Source organism: Anthonomus grandis, chromosome 7 (assembly GCF_022605725.1).
Source record: "Anthonomus grandis grandis chromosome 7, icAntGran1.3, whole genome shotgun sequence".
NCBI classification, from domain to species: domain Eukaryota; kingdom Metazoa; phylum Arthropoda; class Insecta; order Coleoptera; family Curculionidae; genus Anthonomus; species Anthonomus grandis.
The window spans coordinates 27487511-27502071 of NC_065552.1; the positions used below are offsets into that span (position 1 = coordinate 27487511).

The 14561-nt window shown below is 32.4% G+C and overlaps 1 protein-coding gene across 2 annotated transcripts in view; it reads right to left on the minus strand.

Annotated features, from left to right (window-relative positions):
• The window catches only part of LOC126738976 (titin), a 127086-nt gene that overhangs the window by 36669 nt on the left and 75856 nt on the right, over window positions 1-14561 (minus strand). The gene's annotated exons all lie outside the window — the stretch shown is intronic.

The window sequence follows — 14561 nt, forward strand, 5'->3', positions numbered from 1 at the left end:
ATCTTAAGTACGCTCCTACAATTAAGCAAATTGCCATATAGATTATATTGAGAAGTTCTACTTACTAATTCTTAATAATATTAGATATACTGATTGTTATTTGATAGAATTGATAGGAGTTTAAAATATAAATCTAAGGTTAAGAATGATTTTCAGTATTTCTATGATGTTAAGTGCAGATAAATTTAGAAAAATACCTTTTATAAGCTAGAAATAAATTTATAATAGAAATGATAAGCTTTAACTGGGGTAAAAGATTAACATCCAATTTGATTAACTTCTTAAATATTCTTTTACAAATTATTGAAAATACTACAAATAAACAAAAAAAATGTTACTCAAAGGAACGAAACTTAGAAAGGAAAGAAACTTAGATCCATCAGAGACAATCGTCGGTTTTTTATTTAATTTTCTTGATTGTAAAAACGTTATTAGAAACCTTTAAAATCAGTTTAAACTAGTTAATAATAGTAAGTTAATAAATTAGAAGTGAATAATTTAGTAAAGCTAAAAGAACAACAAATATTTGTGGAAGAATAAATTATTACTGCCAATGAAAAATGAAAAGAGATTTGGAAAATAATAAATAAAGTAAAACCAAAAAATAAGGATCATTTAAATTTAATAAAAGCAAATGATTTTAATAACTTTTACATATTTGCCCTTGGACATAAAAACAGAAAAAAAATGTAAATTTTGATAACAAAGGAGCTGCACAAAAAAGAAAAGATTATTTCTTTACCTTTCTTGCTCCTTTTGTTGAGCCAGAGGTATTTGATTTAATTAATAATAAATAAAATGGTGTGGTACCTACAGTAACCATCCTGATGAATTCTTGTGTTACCGGAGGTGATTTTCCCTCAAAAGTTAAGACTTCAAACATTTGTGCAATATTTAAAAAGCAATTATGAAAGGAAATGAAAAATGTAATTATTGTCCAATATCAGTTGTTCCGGGTCTATCGGAAATAATTGCACTTGTATTAAAAGAAATAACAGCTACCTATTTTGTCCAAAAATTATTTACTTTCAGCATCCTAGTTTGGCTTTTTAGACAAAGCCTTTCCACATATGATATAATTGAGAGATTTATTGTGGATATGCTGGGTGCCTTTGAGAGGGAAAGCTTACATCGGCTTTCTATGACCTCTCAAAGGCATTCGACTGTGCCCGTCATAATATCCTGCTACAAAAATTATCCCTATATGGAATAAGAGAAAACTCATATTCATTATTCTATCCTTATTTTAACTCCTCCTTAGAGGTGAAAATAAGCATACCTCATCAGGGTTCATTTTTGGAGGCATTACTCCCTGCTATATTCGAATGATTTCTCTTTAGTTGAATTCTATAACCACATTTCAATATGCGGATGATACCACATTTTATGCTTCTAATGTGGACTCTCAGACCTCCCTAGGTATGCTGGCAGAAGGATTACAGGCAAAAACTGGTTTAATTGTGGTGATATTATATTTCTGGGTATCTACCTTATTGAGGGTTTAAATTTTAAGCAACACACAGAAAAACTATCTTCAAAGCTTGCAACTCTTAATCAGAAAATTATTAACATATTATTATTACTAGTCATAAAATTGCGAATTACTATATATCGGATATTTTAACTGTTTTGAAAAAAACAAAAAGCGGTAATTAGACTAATTGCAAAGCTCTTAGTGAATCATGTAAAATTTACTTTAAAAATTTTAAAACGTTAACAGCGCCCGCACTTTTTATTTTTGAATACTTTTTATATCTATGTAAAAGGCAATCTATCTAAATGTATTAATCATGAAAATTTACAGTCTTTAGTAGTTTTACCTCAACATCGCTTAAATAAAACACACAATAATTTTGTAATTACTGCTACTAAATTATATAATCATCTTTCAGAGAGCATTAAACTTATGCAGTTAAGAAAATTTTAAATAAGGATAAAGAACATATTAATTTCCTTGTGTCCCTATACATTACAACAATTTTTGGATAAACCATTGGAAATTCAATAATTGTTTTGTTTGGACTTATTTTCTGGATGCCAACACTGTAAAGTTGTAACTGAAATAAGTATTTTTGTTTTATTTCGATTTTTAGTGATATTAAACGACCGTCTAAGAGATCCCAAAGATGTTCAATGGCCTTCAGTGGTTCTCGTTTTTTTTATTTAAATTAAATATAAAATATTGTTTTAAATACTTCGCCTTCACATTTTCACAGATATTAAAACCATAAAGCAATGAAAATATAAACATATTTTTTAAAAAGTTCTGTTATAAGTAATAAAAAATATCCGCCTAGATCTACTTTATAGTAACTAGCAAAGCAATTGTGCATCGAATGGGTCAATTTTATATGCAAATTGGTGTTTTTCAGTCGAGGCAGCAGCGGCGGAGAATAAATAACAATAATATCATTGCACGTCGTATTATTTCAATGGCCTTCGAAATGCTCACATTTTTATTGTCTCAAGGATTGATGTGAGCTAAACCAGAAAACCTGCACTTTTAATTTTATATACTAACAATACGTGATTACATTTTTATTTCGTTATTTTGTCGGTCTAAATTTAAAAATACAATAAATGTCCTAAAATTTATAAGACACTTCAGAAAGTAACATCACAACGAGTAAAAGGTCAGACACGTGCGTTATATTATACCTCAACTACGACGTAATAATTACAAGCAAGTGAATATCTGATGTGGTCTATTTTCCTGGAATCAGTTTTCTACTCGTTCGGATTAGTGTCATTTTATTAATCCATGATAGAGTTTTAAAATATTAATATTATAAGGTATACAATGCATTTGTTTAAAAAAGTTATATTTCTGATCATGAATCTATTACAAATATGATTTTGTTCATTTACAAAGACGTACATACTGATAATACAATACTGCAGCTTCTCCCTTTTCATTACTATATTTGACACATAAATCTAAATAAAATTATACTAATTCAAGTGATTCTCAGAGTACTCTTCTATAGATTAAAACGCCAATGATGCTAGAACATTATTCAGTCTTCATCTGAATGTGACATATCAATCTTAGTGATTTAACTCTAAGGACGAATGATAACACTTTCTTTGTAAAAATTGAGGAAAGTAAGATAATGTAATTGACACCTTAATTATTAAGGAATAAAGTGAAGCCTCTTGGTGTCAGTTACTTGGAAAAAACTAGAGTGTGGCGAAGGCGATTTATCCAAGAACTACTTAAACATGAAGCACATTGAGTTCACCAGAAAAATACATGCCAGAGTCGTACTAACTCTGTTTTCAAAAAACAAAATGTGACCTACAAGAATCCGCAAGTAAAACCACAGACATGTGGTTCGCTCGCTATCGTTCTCCTGAAAACAACACCCGCTGAATAACACCCGTGCTACAAGATTTCCAACAGATATTGTTATGTCGTGTATGAAACACATCTGGCCAGAAATTACCCAGTTGGGCCTTAATAGTATAAACTGCAATCTAAGGACAATTTTCCAGAGATTGATGCTCTGTCCTGACCTGATCGTCATACATACCAATCCAATTATAGACCAAGGCTGTTCACTCGTTTTAATTAACTCGACGTCAGCTAGTATTGGAAACAACTTTACTGTACTGCTCCTGTTGTTGAAAGTCAACTTGTCATTAAACAAGTACTTTACATCAACCAGGTGATTACAAAATCTAAAGAGCTGGGTCTCTGTGGTGTCACATGATAGTATAATCTGCTATTTCTTTGTAGGAATCTTATGTTGCAAATTACTAGGGAAAGCTTTTTTAATCAACAATTAAAAACTGTGTCATAATCCAGACAGTTGGCTCCAGACACCTGAACAGAGGCTTATAAAGCTGAGTTTATTGCAGGCCTACTGAGCCACGACAGGAAGGAATATAAGGATAACAGTCTTGTAGTGTCTGTAGGCTATATGTTAGGAGGGGGGAAAACCTCTGGGAATCTGTGGTACAACTACGAAGCATTATGTAGGCTTTAGTTCGAAAAAGTTCGAGAGTTTTGGGAGCAACCTTTTGAACAACAGTACGCACAACTGCAGGATGATACTGGATATAAGGGAATGGATTTTGATATCAAGGGGTGTGCCGCCAAGACAGCATATACAGGGTGTTTACTCAACATGCGGCAAAAATATAATGGATTATTCCTTGAACTATTCTAAGGATATCTTAAATAAAATAAATAGTATAATGGTAATACTAGCCCGACTGGACCCCCGACTGACACTGGACCTACCAAGTCACAAAAATCTAACAATTCCGTTGGTATCTTTTAAAAACATTCCGATTAACTTAGCCAAAAAAGCTTGAGTTTGTCAGTGTCACAATTTTAGAAAAATTTAGACGTGTATTTTCTGTCTCTTTGTGCAAGTCTTATTAATCAATTCGTCTATCATGAATGACTATACGAACGCCGAGATGGCTGACATGCATTACATTAATGAACTTGCTGATGGCAATTCATCAGAAGCTAGTTATTTGTACCGTGAACAATTTCCTAATCGTAGTGTACCTAATAAAAAAACCTTCCAAAGATACACCATCGACTTCGTAAAACAGGAAGCACTGAAGCATTGAAATGAATGACCAGAAAGGCCAATGATAGTAAAAACGGTAGAACTACAAGAGAATATGCTGGCCATGATAGAAGAAGATCCTCTACTCGAAAAATTGCAAATACTTTAAATGTAAGTAACAGGACAATTTGGAAGACTCTTTAGAGAATATTTGTTGTACCCATACCACATACAACGCATTCAGGCACTTCTTCCTGCAGATTTTCTACCACGTATTGCATTCCGTTAATGGATTTTGCACACATTGGTTCAAATCTCTCAACTACTGGCTCTTATTTTTTTACCATTGAAGCCAGTTTCTCAAGAAATGAAATGAGGAATTTTCACAATAATCATGTTTGGGTAGAAGAAGATCCACATGAGGTGCTTGAAGATCGCTTTTATAATAGGCCCGGTGTTTCTGCCTGGAAGACTCACCGGCGACGTATACCGCAACTTTTTGGAACAAACTCTACCTCAATTTCTGGAAGATGTACCATTTGATGCTACAAGAAATGCAATGTGGTTTATGCACGATGGTGCACTAGCGCATTTTAGCATTTAGGCTCGACAGTTTTTAACAGTAACATACGGAGATCGCTGGATTGGCAAAGATGGATCTCACGTATGGCCTGCTCGATCCTCGGACTTGAACCCCCTGGATTATTTCCTATGGGGACACCAAAAGTCATTAGTTTATACTACTCCAGTGGAAGATGTAGAAGATTTGAGAAATTGGATAATTGCTAGATGTAACGCAATCAGAAACAATCCTGGTGGAACTCGATCGTCATTTTGAACACTGTCGATTAAGAAACATTAAATATAATTTTTTGGTATTGTGAAATTTCTTTTTCGCCCCGCATCTTCGAAACAAAGCGTCCTATCAAAAAATCACAAAAGGACAAAATATCCTTAAAATAGTCCAAGAAATAAACCCTTAAATTTTTGCCGCATGTTTAGTAAACACCCTGTAGATTGATCTGCACTAGTAAGGTTTGGGAATGAGATTGGAATGCAGCTTGAGATGTTCCTACTTAATGTATTTCAGGATATGATTGCCAGAAACCTTTAATTCCGGATCAACTTATTGATAATATTATTATACTTATTGAGCATATTTTCACTTAAAGAAAGTTCATTTTCTTGCACGTATGTATTCTCTTCTGGATCGAAAAATTGTACTAGACCTTAAATGTACAAGAAAATATATTTTAGGGTATTTTGAATCGATAAATTATGCTTTATATAATGATACTTTAACCCTTATACCTCTTGAGGTAAAGAAAATATACATTTTTTGTTCCTACTACCTTTTTTCAATTTGTTCTCTCAATTTATGAGAAGCATCTTCAATCAAATTAATATGCAGAGAAAAGCAAGTGCCCAAACAATGTATGGAATATCAATCAACACTTCCGAAGATTTACCACATAGATTATTGATCATTTTAAAGTCAAGATATTAGAATTGTTATTCCAGGAGTGCATGTAAGGAACAAAATAATTTGTCTCTTATTGGCAAGTAAATATCTTGAAATTTAGTAGTCAAAATGTAAAAATTATTGATTTAGGGACTAGTCTGAAGACTATTTTAGTCTCTTTTGAAGAATTGATTCGCAGTGTTTCAGACGAAAATGGCTGCCATTGAAACGTGTACAACAAATATGGTACAGGGAAATGTGGTGGGCCGGATCCTACGAATCTGCTTCGAGAGCCAGGCATTTATCAAATACTTGGAAATTGAATTACAGCATGGGTTTTAGAAAAACCAGAGAAGAAGGTTTGAATGCCATTCCAAAAAAGTTGGAAGCGTGATATACATAAACCAATGGACAAAGTGAAATAATTTACAGACGGGGTTCCAGATAATTCAAGTCAGGTATACAATAAAAATTGGACCAAGGAGTTTTCTAATATGAGCAGAATATGAGAACCCAGACGTAAAACACATAGATCAGTTCAACCTGTGCAGGTGGTGCAATTTGAGGGAGAAAACATCTAGTAAGAGCAAAGAAACGAAACACTTTCTCTAAATGTAATATAACACCCACCAAAATAGACATAGTGATAGGAATAACCCGCTAGGAATTAAGTCAGCTTGTCACATTCAGAATCTTGACCAGATAACGTATTTTGCTTCAAGGTTAAATGGGCACCAGAAGATGGCCTCCATTGTTATTGGCAACTTGTGTCTGAACCATTTTTTTGCAGGTTAAGTATTTTGGGATGTCCATGGATTGGGGAAATAGGTCTCACTGTATATAAACTCGCTAGTCATTCCGACAATTATAAACATGAAATAATAATTACAGGAAGTGCATTGCAGTGGAAGTTCGATTGCGAAACATTTGCTTTTTAGATAAGAGTGACTCCTACATCATACAATAGTTCCAACTGAAGACAGGCGATCAACGATTTCTTTTTCCGACCTGCACCTGCTAGAATACAGTTGACGAAAGGCAGCGTACCCCATATTGAAACCCCAAATTTTGGCATTGACGATAGAGCGTCAACAGTGCATTTTGGTTATCATTTTGTCGTGGCTGAAGGCACATCTGTACTGGGTAACTTCTCACCCTTATCTACTCTATTAAGGTTTTTTAAATAAAAAGAAACTGTTAATTTTAGATAAGTATATGTGATATATCGCGATGAGTTACTTTATGCCTAATAACTGTAAATACCTTTTAAAAAATATGCAGCCAACATCATATCCCTTATAGGGGAAAAATGGCCGCCCAGCATCGAAGGCATCACAGATCCGAATTGTCCCATGAAATAGCCACCCTCGTGGGTGCATCCCCCCATCAGCTTCTCCTTTTCGGCGGACAGTTCGCACAATTTGCAACCGGACTTTGACGTTTTCATTTTTTTTTGGTCTTGTAGAAATATAAATTGTTCTCTGCTGTAAATTAGTATCACTAAAGAGAATCACAATCGCGGAATTCTACTCTACGAGCGAGAGTATAAATTTATCACAGCACTAATTTTATCACTATATCACTACTTATGTTGATGGTTTAGGCACTAAAGTTATTGTTTTTAAATATTTTAAATGGTTTTACATTTTTAATGTTGGGCTTGATTTAGCCTGTTAAAAGAAGAAAATTGGATGATTAATAACAAAATATTAAATGAGTGTAACCTCTTAAGTCTACTATATAGTAATCGATCAAACTAGGTAATAGAATTGCATTTTTCGATAGATAAAACGCATAGCCATGTATAAACGATTTAGTTTTTTTTTTCGAGAACATTTAACCATGAAAAACCGGACCGCTTTACTAAAAAGCGGTTCAATTCGTGATTGCTTAACTCATTAGTCTCTGAAAAACTGATTTTTTTTGTCAATTTTAACCTATTCTGGGTCAATGTGAGCACGGTTACAACATGTGTTTTTCAAACATATTTTCATTTCGAGTTATAGACTTTTACAGTCAGACTTATTTTATTACCCAAATAAATTAATTTTGGGGGTCACCATGTAGTTTAGTTTCACCAGTTTATTAGTAAATATTCAACACATAACCATGAATTACTCTAATCCTTATACGAGATTTCCCCGATATGTGTCTCGAGTCCTCTTAGGTACCAGAGCATCCCATATTTTAGCACACAATCTTATCGGAAGTACGAGAATCTCTGTTCCCAAAGATCGTAAGCCATGTTTCGATTTATTCGTATGCTATTACCATTTTCTTATTACTTCATTTAGATTTATCGGGTTTAAATATATAGTTAGTTAAATGGGATTTGTATGAACACGAATAACATTATTGTGGGTGTTTTCTCATAACTGGAATTCTTCTTTTCTAATAACTGACTAGGCGACACTTGATTAATACTTTGGAAATTATTTGCAAAATCGTCTGTCATAAGATAAGTTGCATTTTCACCCATTTTTGAAAACCAATTAGTTTTGCCAGTAGGACTAGAAGTATCTTATGATTAGATGCCATTGTAATCAATTTGGTATTTTGATTCTGGTCAAAGAATACTGTAGATAATCTTGTTTTTATTAAAGCTTCTTGAATACTGATAAGGATACAAATATGAAAAATCTCTTCGACCTTATGTTCGATCTATATGCCTTTACCTGCCTTAAAGACATTATATTCTAAGCAAACCTTCAATATTTAGCCCCTATTTGTTCCTCCACCATTGTGACGGTATAAAAGATATAACATCGTACTCGATTGTCATGTTTGATTCCGATAATGGTAAATTAAAATATCTGTGGGGATAATAACCATTAGATGGACGATTAATCATCTTTCTATCTAATCACCTAAATCGTCCTTGGTGCTGCTCTCGGTGAAGAGAGTGTACTAAACCTTAATCATTAATAAATATGATAATTATTCAGCTGATGATTAAAAGGCAAGACCTGAGAGTTATTGTTCAGTTGAAAACACTTCGGTTGGAAAGACTTGACAACAAGTGTAAGCGGCAACCGCGCTCCATCATAGACAATTTCTGGCAAGCACACCGGCCCATCTCCTTGAGCGCGTTGTCAATAACTAGGAGGCAGTATTGCGAGTAAAATCATCGTGGTGTTACGCTTCCATTTTTTCTCTTCCCTTTGTATCTTGCGTAAAACGAGTTATATTAATGTATTTTCCTTAATATTAAGAAGGCTTATTAATATAAAACAGTAATTTTATATAATGTGTAGTTGCCTTTCTTTTATTAGTTAACGTTAGCAGAACAAACCAAATATAAAGTCCTCTTTTAACAAATCCAACATTTTGGTCCTTCGAGCCGGATGGAAGCGTAAAATTGAAACATTTGGAGTGTGATAACGAAGAATTATCGTCGAGCCGTGTGACGACAATCAAGGTGTGTCTTTTCCATAGTATTTTCCTTTGTTTCATTTCCTGTCAAGCGTTTTTTTATGACTGATCTCATTTGAATTAATTATTTTATTTGCTTTTATCGATATGTTTTGATTACTTTGAGGCGCAGTTGATTTGAGTTTATTATCTTTAGCATTGTTGAAAATAAAAAGCAAAATGGATTATGATACATTAATTAAAAAACGAGGTTCAGTCAAAGAAAAATGTTTAAAAACTTTCAAAAATGTGGAAATAGTGCTGTAAGATTATTTACATCGGCTCGAAGGACCAACAGTTATGCCAACACTTCTGCATAGTAACCGCCAACAAAAACAGGTTTCTGTGTTATTTCACTGAATGAAATAACACATCTTCTGTTATGTCAGTTCACAATTGACATTTTTTGGACTTTATGGTGATGCGATAGTGCGTACAGATGTCGGCATGTAAAAGTAAGTTATTTGCAGCTTTAGATTTGGTTCTCTGTTGATAAGGATGCCTCAGCTCCCTTTCAATTGTTAACCAGATATGGGTAAGTATGTGATTTTTAGTTGTTGGACCATATCATACGACTTATCAGTTTTCCCAGAAATTCACTGTGCAGGATATTTTGAAAAGGAATATAATTTATATATGCTATAGATATTATGGTGCTGATGATTGGCCTAAGAGGATTATTGAGTTTGTGAATCTTTGGAAGACTTTCCTCGATCTTAAATATCCATTAAGAGAGCCTTGAGATTTTAATACCTTGAGGTGTGACGGAACTGTTGATGTCTTCAGGTAGTGAAGATGTTTTGATGATTTCTTTGACATTTTAATGAAACAGGTAGGATCATTTTGAAGTTCTTGGTAAGATCCATCCGAAAGTATCTTTTTATAAATTTTGCTCACATACGTCGTGTGACCTTTTGCGAATAAGCAGCAAAACGAATTCCATTTATTGTCTGTGTCTTGTTTAAACTATACTTTGTTTAAACTATACTTTTAACATTGAAGATAATATATTCCTTGAATGAATTCATAAGTATTTTATCAAAAAATTCAAAAATTAAGTTTCTCTACATTTAACCGCAACATGAACAATATCTGACGCAGTGGCTTTAGTGCTTTTAAATGTTTGGCTGATTCCATTTTGCTGCTTATAATTACGGCTTAAAAACCCATCGCGGGATTTTCGCCGGTTTTCTATTACGATAACTCCGAGAATAATCCATTTTTCTCAAATTAACTCTTGATTATTTTTTCTGGTTGAATTCCCTATTTAATTTTGTATTCCATTTCGCTGCAAAATATGGAATATAATGAAATTTTGCTGAGAGTTTGTAGGAGCACTGAACTATGAGTTTTTTATCGTCATGAAAATTATATTTGTCAACATAAATTCTTACTTTTTTACTTTAATGCCTTTGATCACTTAATCGATATTATAAACCCATTAAGACAAAAGTTAAAAAGTAATCCAAACATTGCCCCAACCGTCACATCCACCACCTGCATACGTGCACACGTGGACAACTATCGAAACTGTATTTATAAAAGAGCTCATATATCCGTTTTATTATTTCGTCTCATTTTTTTTTTACATTATGATAGGTATTTTTGACAACCTATAACTTCGTCAACTTGCTTGTCAATGTGCCCTAATAAAAATCAAAATACCATCCATCCAAAAATGCAACATCAAAAATTTACCTTGTAGTGAAGGAAATATGCTACAAATCGAAGTACCAATTAATAAAGTTCATTCTCATTACAGATCTATTTTCCAAAAAAAAATTATAATCTCAGCCTTGAAACTTCTAATCTATACAAGGGAATTTTCTTCTTCATAGCCAAGAATTAAATGATTTATTAATTAATTTTGTACTTATTCCTTTTTTTTGTTAGCTTGAACAACCTATTCTCCAATATAAGTGTGAAGTTATTTCGTGATAAAATTTAGTTAACCTCGCATATCAATCACATTAATATATCATTATATATGGTATAAATTAATTGCTACAAATAGTTTCTAAACAACCTCTATTTATCAACCCAATTAGATGTAATAAATATCAATGAAATAAGGACAATGTGAATATAAATATATCAAATAAATAAACTAACTTACTAACATATTTTCTCAAAAATCTCGATTTTTAATAATCCTACAAAAATGTTAATGGGGGATAAAGTTGTAGATACGTTTTTGTTCTAGAAAAGAGGTTCCTTTGATATTCAAGATTTTTTTGAGGAAATGGAGTTGACACTGCCTGTATTCGATCAGACGAACCTATTTTGTCAAATATCTCGATTTTTAATAATTAAAAGAAAATAGTAGGGTGTAAAATTGTGTGAAGATCTTGTTCTACAAAAAGTTTTCTTGTGATTTTCTTTTAGAAAATAATAATTATCCACATTTAAAAAAATCAAAAAAATATTCTCCTATTATAATCTATAATAGAGAGGAGTTTTCAATAATCAGGTTTACATATGCGTTATAAGTCAAATAGCAATTTTCATCAGTAATACAGCCGAAAACCAAAAAGTTCTACACAAAATAGGGGGAAGAGGAGGTATAGGAAGAAATATTTAATATAAAAATATAAACTTCATAAACGAGCACAGAAATAACATTTACGTATAGGAAAAAATATTTATGATTTAATAGGATTATATGTGAACGAGGTGCTGAAAATAAGGAAATTGCTGTTCGTAACGCACGCGCACTCTTACGGCGTTAAAGGCTCATTACCTTCAGTCAGTTGTGTTGTGTCAAATGCTACCTTTGACACATAAATTGCAGCTATTTGTATGTTGCATCCTTAGTTTTTGTTTGCTGGCCTATCGGACTTTAACTTCAATTCAATTTAATTCAACATGTCTTCATTTAGGTAATAATAGAATACACCACTATTGCCTACGAAGGCGAAGATTAGCTAAAGGTACTCTTAAACTCCTAACCTTCTAAAATAGTGCCAAAGTACACTTAACAATAACAAGATTTAACAAGAAGAAGAGATGAACATTATAAAATATTTTAATAACTTTATATGATTTCATTTCTTTATACAATTTCATTCACCTATACGATTCCACCAAAAGTAAATTCCTAAAGTTTCTTTAAAAAATATAAATACTATTTCTAAAGGCATTGAAAAGACTGACAGCATTATATGTATAAGAGCTTCCAAAAAGGGCCGTTGAGTGAAGTAGCATAGTTAAAGTATTACATCTACCATTGCGAACATGCATTTGATATCTTGGAATCAGTTTTTCAAATAGGCATATTGGACTATTTTTAGTAAAAAGTCGATATAATAAAGTACATAGCAGAAATTTATATAAATACGGTAACTTTAACCATTTCAAGGAATGAATAAATCTGATTAGATAGATCTCAGTTATTCTGCACAAGCAGCAAGCGATATTGGCCCTGCTGATCTAAACATGGAAAATATACTACCAAACAATACTGGATAATTGAGAGAACATTTTTGCAGAACTAAACTTAGATGTTCTCTAAATCTAAGCGTCCTGTCTATTATTAGGGGCAAAACCTTCACGCTGTCAGAAAAAGGAATTTGAACATTGTTTAGTTTAATATCAGCTGCCGATCCAATATTTTTACGCGATTTATTACTTGAGAATAGCGTCATTTTGGTTTTTTTGGGGTTGATTACTAAATTATGTTCTTTTGAGTATTGAGATATTAGTTCAAGATCATTTTTTACGTTATTCGCCATCTGATCATGTTCCTTAAGGATCAAAAAAATGAATAACCTTCACACACATTTTAATAGACTTCCGTCTAACGAATCGGGTTCCATAAGTGCTTTTTGATTGTCACAAGCTTCTTGCTCAACGCGTTTTTTCTTATATAATTCGGATTAATAATCTGAAATCTGGCAAAGATAGTACCTATTAACAAGTCTGAAAATATTGCGCGCCCCTAGCGTATATAATTAAGAAAAAAAATTAAAATTATACATGAAAAAAGTTCAAGAACTATAGAAAAAAACAGATGTATATGATGATGAGAACTTAATGAAATTTCACGTTAAAAATTAGTATTAATATCTTAACATAAATTTAAACAACTAGATAATATAATTGGCAAAGATTTCAACTTTTTCTTCACGTAAAAAATAAAATATTGAATAAAAAAGATGGAAATTGTAAAACAAGGTGAAACTGACATTTGTCAGAGTTCTTCGCGAAATATTTTATGAACTTTAACTGTTCCCAAAGTTTCAAGCATAAACCTTCCCAATAAGTTTAAACCAATAAATACAGCTCCAGTTTGTGGAAAACAAGTTGATTTAATCGTAAAAGCCAACTTAAAACTTATTGCGATATATGTAATTCTCTGTAGGTCCTTTTATTTACGAATAAAACTTTCGATAAAAACAAATGTGCATGATCTGTGCAAAGAACTAAAAGAAATCTTTTGATAGTGTTCCCTTTATCCAGAAGAAACTTGGAAAGACAGTGGCGTATCACACCAAACAGAAAAACTGCGGGAATAGTGATATTGATAGGAAATGATATTAAATTTAAGCTCATAATGTGGTGAAGACTGCGGGGTATCCGATTTTAATTTATAATTGGGGATAACTCGACTAAAAAGTTGTAGACAACTAGTGTGTCTAAAATGTTTTTGAGGGTCGTTTGAAGGTTTAGGTGATTTTTTAAATGGAAACTCTTATTTTTTATAGGAAAAAAAAATGTGTATTGTTCAAAGACACAAAAAATCACATGAAAGCCTTATTCAAACTTAAAATATATTAAGTCTTTGAAATAATATTGAAAGCCAGTTTTAGGGCCACGGCTATCCCAAATAACTTTTCTCTTTTACTGTTTTAACTTTGTTGTGACCTTGATATATACAATTTCTTTACGGACTTTTGGGAACTTTTAAAATCTCCATAGGAAAAATAACCCAAACCTTGCCAGGACTTAAAACAGTTTCCAGGTCAACGTTTTTAAGCTCTTGCATTGATCTTCTTAATTTTTTCTCTAAAACGTTTTTCTACATTTCCGACTTATCCCCCAGTATGGATTAAATGGAACACCTTGTAATAGAATTAATGCTTACTGACTCAGTGCAGTACTTTATATTATCCCCTCAAGCTAAAGATACTGGTTCAATAATTTTTAAGCTATTTGGTTAACTA